The sequence below is a fragment of the Pipra filicauda genome, unplaced genomic scaffold (assembly GCF_003945595.2).
Source record: "Pipra filicauda isolate LSUMZ 115617 unplaced genomic scaffold, ASM394559v2 scaffold95_size2449627_pilon, whole genome shotgun sequence".
Lineage (NCBI taxonomy): Eukaryota > Metazoa > Chordata > Aves > Passeriformes > Pipridae > Pipra > Pipra filicauda.
Genome location: NW_024105153.1, coordinates 169,623 through 189,643, shown reverse-complemented (window position 1 = coordinate 189,643; position 20,021 = coordinate 169,623). Strand labels below are relative to the sequence as shown.

The 20,021-nt window shown below is 47.9% G+C and overlaps 1 protein-coding gene and 1 long non-coding RNA gene across 4 annotated transcripts in view; both read right to left on the bottom strand.

The window, feature by feature from the left end:
- Positions 1 to 2,358, bottom strand: part of CACNA1I (calcium voltage-gated channel subunit alpha1 I) — a 166,954-nt gene extending 164,596 nt beyond the window's left edge. For all 3 annotated transcript variants that reach the window (XM_027722698.2, XM_039391402.1, XM_039391403.1), the window contains exon 1: positions 1,748 to 2,358. The gene's annotated coding sequence lies outside the window, so the exon portion shown is untranslated. The remainder of the gene's footprint in view (positions 1 to 1,747) is intronic.
- Positions 2,359 to 6,932: 4,574 nt separating this feature from the next.
- Positions 6,933 to 12,389, bottom strand: LOC113988799. Its single transcript, XR_003541022.2, has 3 exons — positions 12,348 to 12,389; positions 7,988 to 8,058; positions 6,933 to 7,287 (listed from the first exon to the last, which is right to left on the bottom strand). It is a non-coding gene; the product is annotated as an uncharacterized LOC113988799 (long non-coding RNA).
- Positions 12,390 to 20,021: the final 7,632 nt, after the last annotated feature.

The following is a 20,021-nucleotide window of genomic DNA, read 5'->3' as shown; positions in this document are numbered from 1 at the left end:
CATACACCCCGCCAGTCAGCAGGGAATCCAGTGTGATGCCCAGATTCCATCCCTGCCTGCATCCCAGCTCACCTGGGAGAAGATTGTGGCACTAGGCCTTCGCTTACAGGCATGCACTGCTGCCCTTATGAGGAAGCTCACATCCAATGCCAACACCATGAAACTATTATGTTATTTAATGGAGAGAGGAGTAAATGCTCTCAGTCCCTTGCAGGCAGTGGGGAGCTGCCTCTTGCCTGAGGCTGTGGACCTGCCCAGACCTCAGGGTTGGGGCAGTGCTGGCTAGGGGAGAGATGCTCAGAAGATATCCTTAAAATATAAAGGGAAAGGTGGGCAGAAACAGGGCTCTTGGATTCCCTTCCCAGTGCTCTGAATTAGAAGTTTCTTTTCATATAGGGCATTGAGAAGATAATGTGCTTGCAGATTTTATTCCACTGATAGAGAAGTTTATGTGTCAGAGTTAAAACATTGAGGGAAGAGGGGGTGGAGGGACAGAAAGCCCCTTCCTTCTTTGAGACAATAAATCCTCCAAATTTAAGCCCAAATTTAAGACCAAGAGCTCTGCAATAGCACATGGAAACAACTGACAATTAACATAGCAGTCTTCTAAGCGACAGAGAACCACCACCAACCCCCAGATGAATAAGAAAAATTCTTCCTATTAGCAGAGAGAAAATGCAGAACAAGTTCTACTTTTTGATGTTTACCATTTTTTGATACACATTGGTATTTTTTCTTTCTGGTTTTTTATATTTTTAAAGGTTCTGTTACTTTTCACACAGCTGCTGTTACAGAAGCAAAATGTATCCATCAAGAGTGTTACGAAAACCAATATTGGCAGAAAATATGCCAGATAACTGCTGGTTAACAGTGTCTAATACTATTTCTGTTTCTCTCTTTTTTTTTTTAATTCTTCTATTTCTTCCCCCATCCACCCCCTGACTCCAGCCAACAGCTTCCAGTGATGTACAGAAGATGATGCATTTGCTATATTAAAGTACCTCCTATTCCCTGTCCCTTTTCAGACACTTCGGATGTTGCACATGCAATAATAACCATAAACAAAACAAGAAAGGACAGTTTATGAAACCTGAATCCAAGACCCTAGTCTTGCTTTGCAAAGCAAAAAAATACCCCAAACCCAAGAAAACTGTAAACAGTGAGAGGGTTTAAAGAAAAGTTACATATTTACAAGTCTCAGGCAGTTATCTCTCCAAGGAGGAGATTTTGTAACCCTTCCTCTTTCCCACTACTCTTCCCTATCATAACAGAACAAACTAGCCAGGGCTAAATTGAAATTCTTGCGATTATTCACACTCCCTGTATCATTTATAGTTGTATATAAAGAGCTGCTGATTATCTGTGAGATACACGTTCCCTGCTGCAATCGCTCATGGACATGAACTGCTGGACATACAGTTGTTCCCTCTCCACCACCACTGCTGCCCAAAACACACACCAAAATCAATTATTGCTACTTGTTGGGTAAACAGAAGCAGTCTCGCATATATGGGCACCAAACATGCACAGAGAAATAACTTTCCTCTCTAGAAAGACAGCAGAATTATTAATATTACAGACATGTCTACCCTCAGCTTTTACTTCTGCCAGAGAGAAAACAGGTATGAAACAAAACAGGAATGATGCAGGTACATGGGTGGGCACAAGTTTTCTATTAAAAGGACAGCAAAACCAAGCAAAATGAGACAGACACAAGGTTAGCCAGGTGTGCATGCGTCTCACCTACCTTTGCATGGAAAAGCAGTCTCCAGGAGAGAAGTGTCCAAGTCAGAGAATCAAAATAAAATAATAATGAGGATGCGCTGAAAAAATCCCTCTACCAAGAAAAAAAAAGGCCCCCCACCTCCCCCCTTGCACACAGGCACACTCACACACAGATACACACACCTCAGTGCCCGGGGAGGGGGGGATAGGAAAAAAAAGATCAGGATCAGCTGAGTGATGGGGAGCAAAGAACCTGCCGGCGAGAAGCGAGGAGTTGTGTTAGATCCGTGCCTGCAAGGACTGAGCGTGTGCAGGAAGGAGATGGTTTAAAAGGGGAATACATGGTAAGAAATTGTAGCTGCTCAGGCTGGAGTCTGAAGCTCCAGGGTCAGAGCAAATGAAAAGAGGTTTAAAAAAGGACCTATTCCTTCTCAGGAGGGTTTGGGGGGGCTTTGTCTGTATGTTTTTCCAGGCAGGTGGTGTTAAGAAGTGACTGAAGCTTCCTGCCAAAAAGACCAGAGAGGGTCAAAATATTTGTGGGATGCTGAGAGGTGATGGAGGTGTGGGTGAGGGCAAGGTTAGCTATTCCATGATGGGAAAGTGAGGAGGAAGGGCTGGTATGTGGTTTCTGCCTGTCTGTCTCTCTCTCTCTCTGTCTCATGATATGTTCACCAACAGCTTATGGAGCAAACTGCACAGTGAGAGAGCGAGAATAACTGTACAGGCAGAGAGGGAGAATGAAACGCCGTCCTTACAGTGACACCAAATGTCTTCTGGGGAAACCTACAATTAGAGGTAGAGAATGCAGGAATTCTAACAACACTGGGGGAAAGGAAGAAATCTCCTTGTACACCATCACACACTCACATCCATGGTGGGGTCTCAGGACAGCTGATTTGTCCTTGCCTTCAGCCCACTCATCATTCCTTTTCTGATGGACACAGGCTTTCAGCGTGCCTGCCTTTCCCTGAACTTGTAAACATCTGTCCCTCCACAAGTCACAGATCAAGCAGGTTAGAGAATTATCCCTTGGGAAGAGTTAAAAAAATAAACTAACAATCCCCCCCCCAAGTCCTTTCCTCAAAACCAGTCCCTTCTTTCCCCCTATCCTACTACTAGGTCTGTTACGGGAACTCAGATGGTGGGAACAATATTTCCAGGGGGAAATGAGGGGGATGGATAACATGCAGGGATCCCACCTTCCAGTGCCTAAACAGAGTACAGCTGCCCTCAGCCTCATCCAATGGATGGCTAGCCCAGCATCTCCTCCACAGGTCCCATTCCAAGGCTGAGCAGCCCTACCCTGTGTCAGCACAGGGCCCTAATTCTTGGAGCATTTTTCTGCTGGGGACCCCTGAGTCAGGTCTGGGAAAGAGATGAAGCCATCACAGTCCTCAAGGCTTTTCACGGATTTTGCCTGTTCAGACAATAAAACCCCTGGTGTTATGAGAGATAGACATTCCTGCTTCTGCTGTGGGCATATATTGTAAATAAGGAGCTAAAAATTGCCAAGTTACGAGTTGAGGTATGGTACAACATGCACTACAGCCCAAAAGCACCTCGGCTTCCTTGCAGGGATACACAAAGCCTCTCCAAACCAAACCTTCCTTGCCACGACGATATCTGCACCAACTATCACAGCTTTTCGTGCATGGCTGGAATAGCAGGGTCAGAGTAATTAACACATCTAAACTACAAATGGCTGGGAAACCAAGCACTTTAGTCATCCTGTGAAACGGGCCCTCGGACGTTAACTCTCTGTGGGAAGCCAATGGAGCAAGCCCACCTTCTGGTAAAGTCAGAACCACTCTGGTTTTAGCTCAAGGTAGCTCACATGCCTTCACCATTTAGGGTGAAAAACACCCAGTAGATATCCTCTCCTCTGCCATTCGTGTCCGTGTGGCTTGGCTTTGTCATGCCAGGGATGTGAGGTAGATGTCAAGGAGCCTCTAGCCATTTACATCACATCAGCCAAGCTCCTTGGAGCCTTGGAGCAAGGTGGTTGGCATGTCACTCTCTCTCATGAGGCCCTTAAAAGTCTTTTGAACAAAGACGATGGCTGCTGTCCGCTTTTAGCATGACACTTTTGTGCTTAATAAAGTGTCTAATCTTGTTACCTCTCCTGAAAGGCAAACACAGTCCTCAGAGGATCCTCAGGCTACACCAAGACTGCTAAAAAAAAAAAATAGCAATGCTGTAAACAATGGGAATGTTGTGAGCATCAAATTTACCTGATTAACAGCTCCCATGAAAAACAGCCCTTCCTCAGATAAGTACAGCCCATGTCGTCTGACCAGGGCTGCAGTTCCATGGTGAACTTATGCATCTTCCACAAGATGGAAAGAGATTTTTTTCCAAGGAAAAAAAATTTTGTGGTGGTCAGACTTCTTCCCACAATGGGTCAGAGCCTGTTTGTATTGAAGCTGTGCAGGATCTGATCACTTTTGGACCCTGGGTTCACTGTCCTGCATGAGTTGGAAGGCTCCCATGTCGAAGCAGGGAGATAGCAAGTGCCCATCCACATCAGGAAGCCCCTCAATGTGCAGGATGGGCATGATTTTGTGACATAACAACCTCAGCTTCTCAGTGTGATGGAGATGTGGCGCTGGGCACAACTCCAGACCCACAGTAGTTTGGGGTGATACCAGAGCCATGTAAGTGTCCCAAAAGTCGCCTGAGGCAGATGCCCAGGCAGATCTCTAGACAATGGCTCTAAATACCCTGGTGCCAGGCTGCTGACACCCCACCGAGACAGCTCCCGCTGCAACCAATTCTGGGCAGCCCGCTAAGAGATATTACCCATCCCTAAGCGCACCACTAGCACCACACGCAGCAAACATGCCAGCAACCATAGGCACTCACACTCCATATGCACACACCTATGTGTGCCTTACACCAGAGGGGCTGGTTGACCTTCTAGTCCCCTCTGCTAGCAAGTCCACCCTGTGCTGCCAAAGTTAATTCCCTTGGCTTCTTCCTCACCAACCACGAGACATAAGACACTCGCTACTCCCTCTCTTCATGAAAAGCATCTGTTATTCCTTCCTGAGAAATAGAAGGGCTTCAGTTCTGTCCCCAAAATGATGAATCTGAGCATTATATGATTTCAGATGCTGGCAATTCACCAACAAGCCCCTTCAGGGGGAACAGGGAAAAATGCAATTGAATTTATTCATGCATGAATATCAAATGAGAAAAAGAGAATGAGGAGGAGGGCAGGAGAGAGAGGGAGAGGGTGAAGCAGGATGGAGAAACAGAGCAGCAAGGAGAGGTAAAAAAACTAAAATGGTAAAGGAAGAGGAAGAGTACATGCAGAGGAGCACAGAAGAACAGAGGCACACAAACACACACTCAGGATAATCTGTGGGTCATCACTCATGTCTACATTCCAGGATCATATCTGTTTGTCTGTTTGCTTGCCCACTCATGGGGATAGTGAGACATTTGAACTCTCACTCAGACAAACCATCCAAATCAATAAAGACACACAACAAGCCTGGAAGGAGGGGAGAGGGAAAGGGGCTGTGTGGGGAAATGGAGCCATGCCACTCATCACTTCACAGATTTGGAGCTGGTGAAAAAACCAAGCCCAGGGCAGCTCATGCTCCAGAGCAGAGCCCCCTCATCTCCACACGCCTCCTCATCTGTACATACTGAGGAGGATTTCCATGGGTTTGCTGGTACCTACACCACAGGCATTCCCCACAGCAGCAATTTCAAGCCTTGGGCTGGGAAGCCACTACCCTTCCTGCTGGAAGGCAGGAGGGCTCTGCAGAGGGATCTGGATAGACTTGAGAGATGGGCTGATTCCAATGGGATGAAGTTCAATAAAGCCAAGTGCCGGGTCCTGCACTTTGGCCACAACAACCCCCTGCAGCGCTACCGGCTGGGCACAGAGTGGCTGGAAAGCAGCCAGGCAGAAAGGGACCTGGGGGTACTAATTGACAGGAAGCTCAACATGAGCCAACAGTGTGCCCAGGTGGCCAAGAAGGCCAATGGGATCTTGTCCTGTATCAAAAATAGCGTGGCCAGCAGGAGCAGGGCAGTGATCCTTCCCCTGTACTCTGCGTTGGTGAGGCCACACCTTGAGTATTGTGTTCAGTTCTGGGCCCCTCAGTTCAGAAAGGATATTGAGGTGCTGGAGCGGGTCCAGAGAAGCGCAACAAGGCTGGTGAAGGGACTGGAGCATAAGTCCTATGGGGAGAGGCTGAGGGAGCTGGGGTTGTTTAGCCTGGAGAAGAGGAGGCTCAGAGGTGACCTCATCACCGTCTATAACTACCTGAAGGGAAGTTCTAGTTGGTCTCTTCTCTCAGGCACTCAGCAATAGGACAAGGGGGCACGGGCTTAAGCTCCGCCAGGGGAAATTTAAGTTGGATATCAGGAGAAAAGTCTTTACAGAGAGAGTAATCAGGCATTGGAATGGGCTGCCCAGAGAGGTGGTGGATTCACCATCCCTGGAGATTTTTAAACGCAGATTGGACGTGGCACTGAGTGCCATGATCTAGTAAGTGGACTGGATTTGGACCAAGGGTTGGACTCGATGATCTCGGAGGTCTTTTCCAACCCAATCGATTCTATGATTCTATGATTCTATTCTATACCCTTCCTGAACAAGACCCTCCTCTCCACCATCCGCAAGGGAAGAGACTGAAGATGAATGTCTCCTTGTTCTGCAGCTCACAGGAGTCACAGGGCTCCATCTTCAACCCCAAGGCACTTTCAAAGAGCTTTGTCATCTACCCTGAGTGATACAGGTGGGCTCTCTTGGGAGAGATCTGGGGGTAGATCACACCAGAGGTGAGTATGGCACAAGCTGGTCCTACAGATGCATCCAGAGCATTTCCAGGGGTCCCTCACTGTCCTCTCTGTGATTTTGAGAGGAATTGGAAAGTTCACATTGTCCCTGTCACTATCTGAGCCAGCAGCACTGGCTGGTGGGTTAATAGGGAAAGTATGTGATTCACTGCAACTGTTTCAGAGGTTAGACCAGGGGAGAGGGAACAAACACAAAAGGGGGAGCCATATCAAAGCATAGAGACTGCAGGAATAGCCTGGGGAGATGCAGCCCTCTCTTCTGCAGGTTTGCAGGTGGCTGTGAGCTGAGCTTACCAGGCAGCAACCTACACTGGATTTATAGGCAGCCTCTAACTGGGTCTCACAGGCATCATCCTGCCTCCTGCCAGGCTGACCCAGCCCAGTCCTTCTTGCCAGCCCTGATGGTAAATCCTGTTCTCCTGCACAGCATACAGGAGCCAAACACTGACCATCGCTGAGAATCATGTTGCTGTTGCCCCCAGGAATGACTGTGCAGCCCATCCCACTCTCCAGCTCATCTGCACAGTGCACAGATCCCTCAGACCTCGGTCCACTGCATGCCCAGGTTAGCCACGGCTACATGTTGGCTGAGCTCATCCCCAGGCATGCAGCAACGAAGAAGAGCAGCCAGATAGAAATCAGGCTTTGTCACAGTGCTCCTAGGTAGGGCATCAGGTCCAGCATCTGTTGCTGTTGTGGGCTTATATTTGCTGCTTCCAGGAGATGGTGCTCAGCTTTTCCCACACCCTTCAAAATAGAAAGAGAAAAATAAAATGAGAGAGTGCAAGCTCTGACGTGAACCTAACTTTAGATCCAAGGGCTGATGACTCACTCCACTGGGGGAGAAGTGGCTGAGCTGGCTGTAGGTTTCTGTTTATATACCTCACCGAGCTAAATATATAGACTGAGAAGTTCTTCTGTTCTGGCCCAACAACTTCAATCTGTATTTTATCCCTCTAAATCTTAATGTTCCCTTCCCTTCTAAATCTTTCTCTCTTTTTCCCCAGCATTGCCTTCATAATCCCCTTTATGTTTGTTTTGTTGTAGGAAATTGAAGAAACACACGTCCCCACCTTCCACTCTCCCCAGTGTTTATGGTTAGACTGACAGGGGATTTCTGGAAAATGATTCAGTGTTGTGCCTCTTAAGCACAGCTCCTCTCACAGAGCTGCCGATGTGTTTCAGACCTGGTCTGGTGCTCCCAGCAACCATTCCATGCTGGCAAACAGATCCCGTGCCGCCTCCTAATCCACTGATCCTGATAGTTACACAGCTCTCAGGATGGACATTTTTTCCCTCCCAGAGGTCCCTTGTCCCATTGTTTCAGCATGAAGGTCCTCTCTGGAGCCCAGCCATGTGTCCCAGGGCTGGCAGAGAGCATCCCTGCCTTCTCCAGCCCACTGCGCTGGGGCACGACACCATTTTGCTGACATGCCTTAGGACCCACCTGTCACACTTGGGCATCAGGTGCTCAACGAGGAAGAGCTGATAGCCACTGCCAGCTATTCTCCTCTTTTGCTACCAGAAAAAGGATTTTGTTATCAGCAGAAGACATCCGGATGAGACCTGCACAATTCTTTTCACCTGTGATCTGCCAGAGCTAGGGATTCACACAGGGGACCCACATGGCTGGCACCCCACGGCACCCTCCCTCACACCTGTGCCTGTGTCTTGCACATTGATGGCATAATGGTGCCATGGTTGCTTTCCCATTTGTCAATCATCATGTTTCAGACATGGGCTGCAACCTGTCCATCAGCTGCACAGGAGGTCCAAGTGCCCATAGAGAGGAGTCCCACACATCCATTCCTCCTCTCTGCCTGGTCCTGCCTTCCTTTCACACCACCTGATAAACACAGCATCATCTTACATATTGGAAAAGAAGCCCCTCTAAAAGTTTAACATTGGAGACAGGGAGTGCACACATACATGAGGTTGCAGGACATGCACAAACCTGTCTGGGTTTCCCAAAATTACAAACCCAGAGTGGTGTAGCAGAGCTGAAATAGATGGTTGAGCACACAAGGACCATTTCTGGTTACACTGAAAGCCACCTTGGATCCATAATATCTGCAAGCTGTGAGATTCCCTGAACTCCCCCCTCCTCATCCGAAACAGTGGAGAAGGAGATGGTAAAAAAAGAAGAGCTCAGCAAGAGGCAAGAGGGGAAAATATAAATTAGTCCCTACAGCGGAGGAGAGAAACAAAGAGAGTGCAAGGGAAAAAAGAATCTCTGCCCCCAAAGGGCATCTCTGAGCTATGGTGGCAGACAGGTTTCTAGACGGGAGACAAAAACCATTTACAAAAAGGTGATTTGCTGTGAAAAACAACAATGGAAAAGAAAAGCATAATGAGAGGGTGTGCATTTGAGGGAGAGGTCTCCAAGCAATGGAATTTAATTTAACCCAACAGCTCAGTCTAGGAAAGGAAGATCACCTTTGCAGTTCCCTTAGCTGCTGCTGGGAAGGGGAACATTGTCTTCAAAGGTCCTGTATGAATCTTCTCTAGATGTAGGTCTGTGAGACCCAGTGATGAAACCTGGATCTGAGGTTCCCCAAGGCATCCCTTGGGTTTGGACCCAGACTGAGGTACACCCATCTCTAGGAGACTGTCTCATGCAGTATCTGTATGTCATCTTGCTCAAAACCTTCTCATCTTCACTCAAAATATTAGTGAGCTGGTTTTCCAGCTGGTGGGCAAGCAGCAAAGTTGAGCCATCTTGACCTGCTTCACCCCCCTGATCATCCAAAGGACAACACGCAGAGCCTGCATAGAGCAGCATGATCATCCTCTAAGCAAGAAGGACCAGCATTTCATTTGAAGAGCATAAGCAAGCTAACCTCAAGTGTGTAAGCACTTGCAAAATGCCTGTTGCAGAAGGACAGGCTCTATCTAGGTTGAGGTCAACAGCCTCCAAGAGATCTGTTACCCTCTTGGCACAGTTGTGCTCCCTGGCTCTTTCAGGCAGCCCCTGCCTGCCCTCACACGGAGGGAGGCCAGAGCAGGCAAGAGGCATCCTCCAATCAGCAGCTACTCCAGGGAGCTGAGACAAAGGCAGCAAAGGGTTATTGAGCACCCCAGAGTAGACTGGTGTCTCCTGTCAGGCATGTTCACCGCTCCTTAAAAAAAGAGAGAGCAAACCTGGACCTCAAATAACAGATAGTCCTTCTCATCACCCATCCATCACTTTGGTCTTAACTCTTTGAGGCTCTGTGCCATGTTTTGAACAGCTGCTTTATCTCAGCTGGCTTTGGACCCAGGGGAGCCTCCAAGAAAACCAGACAAATGTCTGCAGTCAGCTGCGTGGCATGGAGCAGCAAGAGGTTGAAAAACAAGAGGACAACTGGGGCTAGTAAGAGAAAATGAGGGAGATTTAACAAAGACAAAATAACAAGAAAGGCAGTCTTGTGGTGCCACCTCGTGATGGGTTTGCACAGCATAGCCTGGGCCAAGAAGTCCTGGGACCAGGGGCAGAAGTGGAAAAGTACTGAGATTAAAGTCTATATGCAGTAAGATCGACAAAAAGGTGAGACACATTCATGTTTGCTATGGCTCAGGAAAAACATCACTTAGACTGAGACACTGCTTTTCCTGAGAGCATCACAAGCACAGAAAAGGCAGCAGATAATTTCCAGCTCAAATGGTAGAGGACGCCTAAAATGTGGATAGATTCAACCTTTTTCCATTATACTGTACCCTCTGGCAGGGAAGCTTGTGGACTAAAGACACAAAACAATATGGGACTGAAAAGGAAAATTTGCTTTTTATTACAGGACTCACCACTGCAGTAGAGGGGTGGCTGCAATGATGCCTTTTCCTGAATCAAAAGCATAAACTGGCACAACATGAAAGATTTGAGATTCACCTGCCCTCTAAAATAACTGAAAATTTATTTCATCCAACAGTCCTTAGTCTAGGCTCTGGAGCAAGATGAAACAAGATCAAATCCCCATGATATAAGCTGAGAGGAACCTTTCCCATTGGGGTGATTATTTCCCCAACATTATCTCTTCCCAGGTCTATCTGAAGCATGGTGCATACTGATTTCCCCCTCATCAGGGGGAATATGCCCTTCCACGTACTTGATGCTATCAGTGAGGAATTTTCCAGGTCTAGAGACAGCTGAGGTACTTTCTGTTTTATTGTACAAAACAAGGCATCTCCTCCAGCATTTTTCAGCTGGAGAGATGTTATATAAGCACTTGATGAAAGGGAACATCTTATTAATTCTCATTCTAGAGACAAGGAAACTGAGGTCCAGAGAAAGAAGGTGATCCATCCAAGATCACCCTGCAGAGTGGATGCAAATCGAGGTCTGCCTGGTCCCAGCTCAACATCCACACAGTGGGTCATCCTGTACCAGCACCCAGCTGGAAAATCTCCTGGATACCAAATATCATCAAATGGAAAACAAACCTGACACTTCAAGGTGTGCACTGCCATGGGGAGAGTAAGGAAGGTGTTTCTCATCAAACCTCCCATCACAGAGCTGTATTTTTCACTGGGATGGGCAGTTTAATTTTTCCATGAAGGTGAAGTATAGGCAGAAATTAAGATCTTGGAACAGATCAACTGATCTAATGTGGCATACACTGTGCTTCTAACTCTTCCTAAGTCCCACAGTCCTCTTGAGTGTATTTTCCAAATAAGAAAGAAAATAGAAGAGACAGAAAGATATAAATATTGGAGGCTAAATTTGAGCTAAAGCAGCGCCTGAGGGAGAATAAAAAAAAAAAAGGAACACAAAAATAAAAAAAGAAGAATCAGAGAACAGTTTATCAGATGCAAGGTTAGGAAGGGACGGGGGTTATGGTTAATAATAAGCCAATTTGTTGTTCTGCTCCCAGGCTACAGCCCAGTCTCTCACTCCCCTCCCCCAGCTCCTTCATCACTCCCATCCTGCCTCCCGACCTCCCTGTCGCTCACTCTTTCTGCTCCATCACTTCGAGTCAGGCTGGGAATTTGATGCAGGGTGCCTGCCTCTTCCCATGGCTTCACACCACTGACCCGGCCATCAGCATGGGCGCACCTGCTCCCCGGGCTCCCCTGCCAGCCCTCTGCCAGAGGGTGGGAAGAGAGTGCTTGGAGCATACCAAAATTGCAGGGGAAGAGTTCTCCGTTTGCTGAGGATGGAGCAAGAAGAATGATCTGTCTGAGCACTGAGGGCCGCACAGTACAGCTGGAGCTGAAGGAGATCCATGGAGCCACCACACTTGGCCAAACCAATCTGTCCTGCTGACACAGCCACTCCAGTGCTGGTAACCAGCTAATATCTGCATGGCACTGCAGTGTGCCTTATGCATCCCCAAGGGCTGCTCAGGAGGCCTGCGCAAGAAGAGCAGGAGTTATCACAAGCTTGCAGCACGAGCAGGCTCCATGTCTCCTTATCCTACCCTCTCTGCTGTACGGGCTTTGAGGGAAAAAGCGTTCTCCTTCTCCTGCTCTGTATGCAGCCCACTGGGACACATAGGGCAGGGCCCAGCAATGTGCAGAGCAAGCAGGTGCTAGTGGGTTGGACAGGAAGGAAAGGACTCCAGCATTAGCAAATGGGAGAGGAAGAGGAGGAAGAGTCCTATGTGGAACAGCTCCTCACAACAACACAGCAAGAAGAGACCCATAAAATACTCTGTGTACATGAGAGTAAGAAAGATATGTGGCTTCTTGTCACCATCAGTACTCCAGAGCCACCAAATGGAGCTGCCTTGATGTCAACTGAGGAGCAGGGCTCAGGTGAAGGTCCCAAATTGGTCATGAGCATTTCAGAATGATTCCCTCTCATCTGCAATTCAGGCCAGTGCAACACCAACCTTATCAAAAAGGCTGCCACACAAAATTCCTGGGAGAAGGCTGCTTGTCTAAGACATGTGGCTGTTAAGTGGGCTGGCTGCCAAGCTAACCTGGGCACTCCGAGCCCAACAACTCTCAGGAGCCAGCACTGAGCTGAGATAGAGCCATCATTAGCCAGCAAGCTGCTGTGACATAGCAGTCACATGTTCTGTCTCCCAGTAACTCCCAGACTCCGTGCTGGATCAGCCCCTGGTGACCGTCCATATCCCCCTTGCCTGGCCACACAGGAGTGTGAAAAGTAGCCAAGCAGACAGCCCAGCTGCTGGGAAAGGCACTATGGCCAAGAAATGCCTAGAAATGCCCTCCAGCACTCACACATCTGCCTACACGTGTGCACAAGCTCTCACAGCCAAAACAAGGTCAGCCTGTGCCCACACATCTGCATCTTCACATGCACATACATCACCTGTGGGGGGATGTCTCTCAGGCAAACACACCCAGAGACAGGCAGGACTGCCTGTCTAGGTAAGGAGAAGGATCAGGTGGGGATTAGACGGCTTGCACTTTCCCCCAGCTTGGGCAGAGGCAGGCTGGGCATCCCTGTGTGAGTCACCTTGCCCCTCTGCACAGGGAAAGGTAGTATCTCCATCATTTTGCTGAAGTGTATTGAAGCCCAAGGCTGAAATGCAGCCTGTAGGAGCCAAGTGCTTATTATATGTCCTGAGCACACACTGCTTCTGGATGCATCATTGCATGTGAGTTGACCTTTGGTAGAGTGAGAAACGAGGGAGGGAGGGAGGGCATGGAGGGAGGGAAGAAGAGAGGACAGGTGACATTTCAGCTGCATTCAGCGGGAGGGGGAGTGGTGAAGAGGTAAATGCAGGTGGCTCCCAAAACATGGGTGCCAATTAGGGCTCTTGCAGCCACTCAGGTGAAATTGCAAGGGAGCAAAGCAGCAAAAGCAAGCAGGGAAGAAAACATTTTTAAAGCTGAGAGGGTGAATGGGAACTACAGCAGCCAGAAGGAGATGAGACCAAGGCTGAGGAGAAGACTTCAGCCAAGGCAGATAGGCAGAGCCTGTAGCCGTAAGTACCGGAATATTGTGATCAGCTCTGAGGCCCCCAGCCCAAAAAAAGGCAAAAATTCACTCAAGCAGGTTCAGAGAAAGGCCACGAAGATGATCCAAGGGCTGGAGCACTCCCTTTTGAGGAAAGGCTGAGAGAGTTAGGGTTGTTCAGCCTAGACAAGAGAAGAGGTTTTGGAGAGAACTTGCATCGGTCTTCCAGTACTTAAATTGGTCCTACAGAAAAGATGAGGAGGGACTCTTTACCAGGGCATGTAGTGAAAGGACAAAGGGGATGGCTTTAAATAGAAAGAGGATGGATTTAGATGAGATATTAAGAAGAAATTCTTCACTGTGAGGCTGTGAGGCACTGGAACAGGGTTGCTAAGAAAAGCTGGGGATGCCCCATCCCTGTGAGTGTTCAAGGCCAGACTGGGGAGGGCTCACAGCAACGTAGTCTACTAGAAGGACTCCCTGCCCATGGATCTAGACAATCTTTAAGGGTCCTTGAAACACAAACCATCCTATAATTCTATGATTCTATAGGTGGGTGGAAAAAAGATGAGGACCAGGTGACAGGTGCTGGAAGAAAACAAGAAATCAGAGGAGAAGGAGCTTCTGATAATCTATGGGCAAGACAGACCTCCTGATCTTCTAGCTGTAGGAGATAAAAAAACTGGGGAAAGGAGAGATTGGGAGAATTTTGCTATAATCATTTTCGTGAGCTATTTTGCACCCTGGATGGAGGAAACAAATCACAGCCCCACGGGTGTGTTGGCTGAGGGGACCTGAAGGTTGACTTCAAGGGCAGCCACCCAGGGAAAACTCATCTGCTTACAGACTGCAAAACTCTCTAAGCAGTAAAGTGGTTTTCCACTGCTGAGATGGTTTTCCAAGAAGCATGGGAGCTACAAGGAATGAATAGAAAGGTTCTCCACCCCTTAGATCAGCACTACAGAGAATTTCGAAAGGCTACACACACACACACACAAAATCAGTTTGCCTCTAGACACCCTTTTGGCTCACATCTAAGGACAGATTTAGCTAGAATTAATTGCCTTAGTGAACAGCAATGCACTCCAATCCAAGCCTTGTGAGGAAAATCTGATGAATTACTTCAGTTGTCTTGGAAAATGACATGCATCAAAGTCATACTTGAGGAGTGAAGGATAGTATGCCTCTCTGTAAGGACTTAAAGTTCCTTGGGTGATGGACAGTTTTTCTTCCATCAGCTTCAGAGTGATGGGGGAGGAGAGCACAGCACTCCTCCAAATAGCTAGGAGAATCATGCCAGCATGATAAGAGATGCAGAAAGCATGACCCACCAGTACTGAGCAAAATGAAGCTGTTTAGACTACAGAAGATTGAGAAGGGGCACAATAACAGTCTTCAAATACTTGCAAGTTTGCTATAAAAGGAGAAGAGTTCTCAGTTCTTAGCGTCCACAGTGGACAGAAGCAATAAGAGGCTTACATTGCAGTACAGGGCACATAGTGGTAAGGAAGACAAGGTGTACAACACGCAGACTGCCTGAGGATGCAGGGGGATGGCCTGCACTTTGGGGCTTCGAAACCAGGCCAGCCAAAACCTCTTGGGAACAATGCATGCATTGATCATCCTGACATGAATATGAAATCAGTGACATCCTGAGGATACTGCCAGGCCTGTCTTCTGTGGATGTCTAATCCCAAATGCCTGTGGCCACCACCACAACCAGGCGTTGCTATTGTGGTTCTTTTCGGGGAGAAACAGCAGCTGTCTCTCCCCTGGCCATTTCTTCCTGAGCAATACCCATTTATTTTGTCTTCCTGAGAGTCTCACAGAGCCCAGCATGTGTTTGCAACACTTTATGAATAATAACACTCATATATCTCCAGCAAACTAAAAAACTGGGTCAGCTAAGGCACATGCCTGTGTACATCAGGAGCAGCCAATGCATCTGGCAATGAACCCTACAGTGCTGCAAAATATAACCAACCAGGCCCACGGGGGTTATAAGGCAGTGTACCTGTGTGGGGGAAAGAGGGGAGAGTTCAGCTATAACTGGGAAAATGCAACCATTTTGGTGACATTTAACAGGTGAAACCATGAATAAAACAGGACCTGAGAGAGAGTTCTAACAAACTGCTCACGCTACTCCTGGCCACTGGAAGAGAGGGAGTGAATGCGCAATTACCCCAGCTCCAGAAACTGCCTCCAGTGCTCCTGATCTTCCTGTGTACTCATCGGAAAGGGCAGGATGCAAATGAAGCCAGAGACACATATTTAACTGTAGTATGGAGGAGGGTGGCTGAGGAAGGATATTCAGAAGGAAAAAGTGAGTCAGGAATGTTGGAGAAGAGCAGAGACAAGATAAAAGCACAGCACATAGCAAAACATGCACTCTTTTAACTGGAGGGAGTTTAGAGAGAAATGAGTCCTGTCTCACAAGTTGGAACAGGCTCCACACAGCTGGTCGGAAGGTCTCAGGCCCCTGAACCCATAGGCTCTCAACTGGCTGCAGCTTGTGTATATAGATGCCAAGGCAACCATACTGCATGTGGAGAAGCTAAGCTTGGGATCTTGGCCCAGAGACCAAGATGAGGATCTGTCCCTCACCAGTAAGCAGGACCTTGAGCAACCTCATGTATGCTCAAGTGAAGGTGTACATCCATTCCTACAGGGCCAAAATCCAGAATGAAATCAGACCCTCTGTCAGAGACAAAGCTGTTTGCTGCAGCAAGGCAGCCAAAAGGGAGAGAGAAAAAAACCTAAACAATGGGATACACAGGTAGGAGCTGCCCAGCTGTTTCATCTGGTCATTTCTCTTTCCGTATTTTACAAAGCCCTGGTGACCACTGGTGAGTTCCCTGAAAATGCTGTGCTATGTCATCTCAGCATGGCCTTGCATTCTGCCCATTAAGTTACAGCCCCTCAAAGACAGAAAGCTGTCTGATATTACCCGTCACCCCTCAATCATCCCTGATCACCTTGGTAAAATGGCCTTAGGCCAGTCCCCCCACCAAGAAGTGGATGGGAGAAGTAGATGGGAGACAGGAGAGAGCAATTGCCAATTTTAATGTGTCCAGTGATAATCAGGCTGGCAAGGATGTACAGAGCACAAAATCAGGCAGCAGGAGTACACAGGCAGGGAGCCGGAAATAATTACCACGATACTGTAACCAGAAAACACAAGGCCAAGCTATTTACCATACTAATTAATGTTTATCCTTGTTTATGGCTCCACATGGCAGTGGGACTAGAGGCCTGACTGGAGGTATAAATGCTTAAAGGAACAAGCTCTGGATATTAGAATTAAACATCAGGCCAATGGAAAGCTTCTGATCAGCTGAGGACAGGGAGAGCTAAGCCACGCATCCCTCTCTTCCTCTACCACAGATTTGGAATTGCTGAAAGGAAGACTAAGATTGTCCTTCCAAGGCACAGTTATGGGGAAGTGCCCAGAGCCTGCTACATGCTATTTATCAGCTAATGCATCTCCATATCTTCATCTACCTCAGATCTTTTTCTCCTACACTGTTTCTCTTGGATGCTGCTTAAAGATTTCTCTAACGTATTCCTAAGTATTCCTCCTCTAAACTGAGTCTGTTTCAACAAAATAAGTTACAATTTTTCCTATATTACACCAGAGTTATTTTTCCAAGGCAGTTTTCCCACATCTTCCCTCCTTCAACACCTTTTTCTTTTTTATTTCTGAACAGATTTAGCAGAGAGGCACTGGAGAAAGGGAGGGATGTGCTGCAGACTGCCTGCCTGCCACTGGCAAAGGTGAGCATTAGGATGAAGATTCAGGAGCTCATAGCAGGAGCACCTGCTCCAAACCCTGGCCCCCTACTCCTTTCTGCATGATCTCCCGCTGGGATGTTCTGCCCAGCAGCAGCCAGCCAGTCTCTGCTTCCCATCCTCACCACCGCCTGCTACAAAGCTTCCTTGACAACAGCAAGAGGTAGCTGAAATACCTCCCTAACCATTTTTTAATTTATTTTAATACTGTAGGTTGTGTCACAGGGAAATAAGTCTCTGGAGACACTGCTCATGCTAAGGAAAATTCTGAGTGTCCTGGCACTGGTCACTGCTGATCTCTCCAGGCCTGAGTCTGTCACCCCTTCCTGCAGGGGCTGGTTCATTCTTCCCTTGCATTGCTCATTGCTCACAGTCTCCCCCCTAGAAACACTGCAGCTGGTCTTGTTTCTGCCCCTTGTGTTTTATTCTTCAGCTCAGGGATTAAAACAGTGCCTGCCTCTCATAAAGCTCTCTCCCAAAATAAAATCAAAAAGCAGTGTTGGCCCCAATCTGTCCCTGTGTTTTCACTCCATGCTACATTACCAGATGCTCTCAAGGAGCTGAGTATGTCCTATTCGCTTCCATCGAGGATGTGATATCTGAAAACCCCTGGGACGCAATGGCTTTCCAGTCTGGAGAATTTGCCTCCCCCAACTGCATCAGATGTGTCAGAGCAGCATTTCATTTACCTTTTCCAGTGATTTTTATCTGTCTGGTTATTAATGAGGAAGTTTAACCCACTCCTGGGCAAATCTCTGAAAGTCAAACAAGTTACGGTGAGGGAGAACCAGTCTGTGAGGGAAACTGTCATAAAGTGAGACAGACTCCAAGCAGGCACCGACCCTTCAGTGTATGAAGAATGATCCCCCTTCAGCTGATTCTGTCCCCTGCAAAGGCCTGCCTGCCACCAGCATGGGTTGCTGAGCACTAACCATATCACTCTCCCCAGCTCTCCCTGCATCAAGCAGCCTGAGAAGGCATGCCAGCCATGGCCATCTCAACACAGTTTCCAAACACAGGCATGACCAAGTCATTGGTGCCTATCTGGGAAAGGCATTTAATTTCCTTCAGATAAAAATTAATTCATAAAATCCATTTGAGTCTGTTCTTCTGATGACTTGCTTCTCTATTCTATCCTCTACCTCCAGGATAATGTCCATATTTGCCCGGCACCCTGATTTTCACCCGTCTCACCCATATTGCCCCCACTATCACCACTACACAGAAGGATGCCACCATATGCCCTTCAGAATCCAGATACCTGAGAAATTGCCATCATGAAAGTAAAATAAACTTCTCAAGGGGAAAAAGAGGCTACACCAAAACCTCACTCTCATCCTTCTTCCCCTTCAAAGGGTGCTGCTCTAAGCTGTACAAATTCCAGCATTTCTAAACCTCCCCTCCTCCATGTGACAGACACAGCCATATCTATAGTGCTTCTTCTACCCCACTGCCCTTCCAAAACCACTGCTTTCATAACGCCAGAAAATACCACAAGTGCATCTGCATTTACATTTTGGCCACAGGTGAGGGGAACCTAGAGCTGCTCACACAGTGTTTATGCTGGGTATGGACTTAACCCTGGCTCTTGTACAGCTGCATGAGCAAGCCAAGCATCTCCTCCATTCCCATCAGTCTGTACATGACATACACTGACACAAAGCAGCTGTTGGCCCCATGGACCATATCAGAAATTTGCTTGCTCATGTGTTGGCAGCTCAAGCAGTACAGACTCATATCTCAGCCTGCACCATGGAAGGGGCAGCTCATCAAAAATCAAGGGTGATCACATCTCTTGTTTATGTGTTGTTCCCACACTCTCCCAGCAAACACATGGTCTCTGGCAGATGCTGCTCCTGGAGACTCCTGACGTCCTACTGCTGCAACAGAGGCAAGTGTTCAGTGTCATTTGTTCCTAGAGTTTGTGTGCATCTCGCAACCTTGGCACAGTTGGTTTAATAGCCAATCTCTTCTGGGAGGCAGCTTAGGGAGGAGAGGAAAAGAGAAAGAGAGAATCGAAGGGGAAAGCAAGAAAAAGAAGAAGAGAGCAAGATGAGCAGGAGCCTGTAGAATAGAAAATAACACTGCCAGGCAGAGCAGCAGCTGAATTGGCTGTGACAGACAGACTCTCTCTGCACCTGGGATTCAAACATAAGCTTATTTTTCTGGTTTCTTCAAGGGACAATGAGTCCTGACTACCTGTCAGCGTGCACCCAGGAGATGTCACCAGTAGAAAAGGGGTCCCAGGTGGTCCTGACCCACATGACTGACATAGTTAAGATGGCTGAAGTCAAAGGTTACATTTCCCAGAGAAGACTAGTAAGGAGCATAGAGGGAAAAGAAGAAAAACTGAGCAACAGTGGTAACCAGAGATGCAAAGAGATGCTCTTGCCAGGATTCCTGCTGTTCCCAGAGGATTCAAGACAGTTTTGCCTCCTGCACACCTCCTGTTCTGCTCATCTGAGGGGCCAGGGAGCAGCCAAAGAGTGTGTGCCTTCAGACAGACACACTTCTTCTTCCCCAAGTCCCAGCAGATGCACAAGGGAAGACATTCACTGTCTTTCCTCAGCTTGCCAGCTTGTTATAGGGCCATGCAGGACATACTCCCAGAGAGGGAAGGTCAGACTAAGCCAGGTCTCCTAATAGGCAAGCTACACTCTCAGCAGCCCATCAGAACAAGGGGATCAAATCCAGCTGTTCATGTTCGACCACAAGGGACTCATAGCGGATCACTTGAAGAATTTCACCCTACGGCATGGCCCCCTTCCCCAGGACTGGCAGCTCATGGACAATCCCAAAATGAGGGCCACTAGTTGGCTTTTTTGGCCTCCCTTCTTGGGAAGGAGCA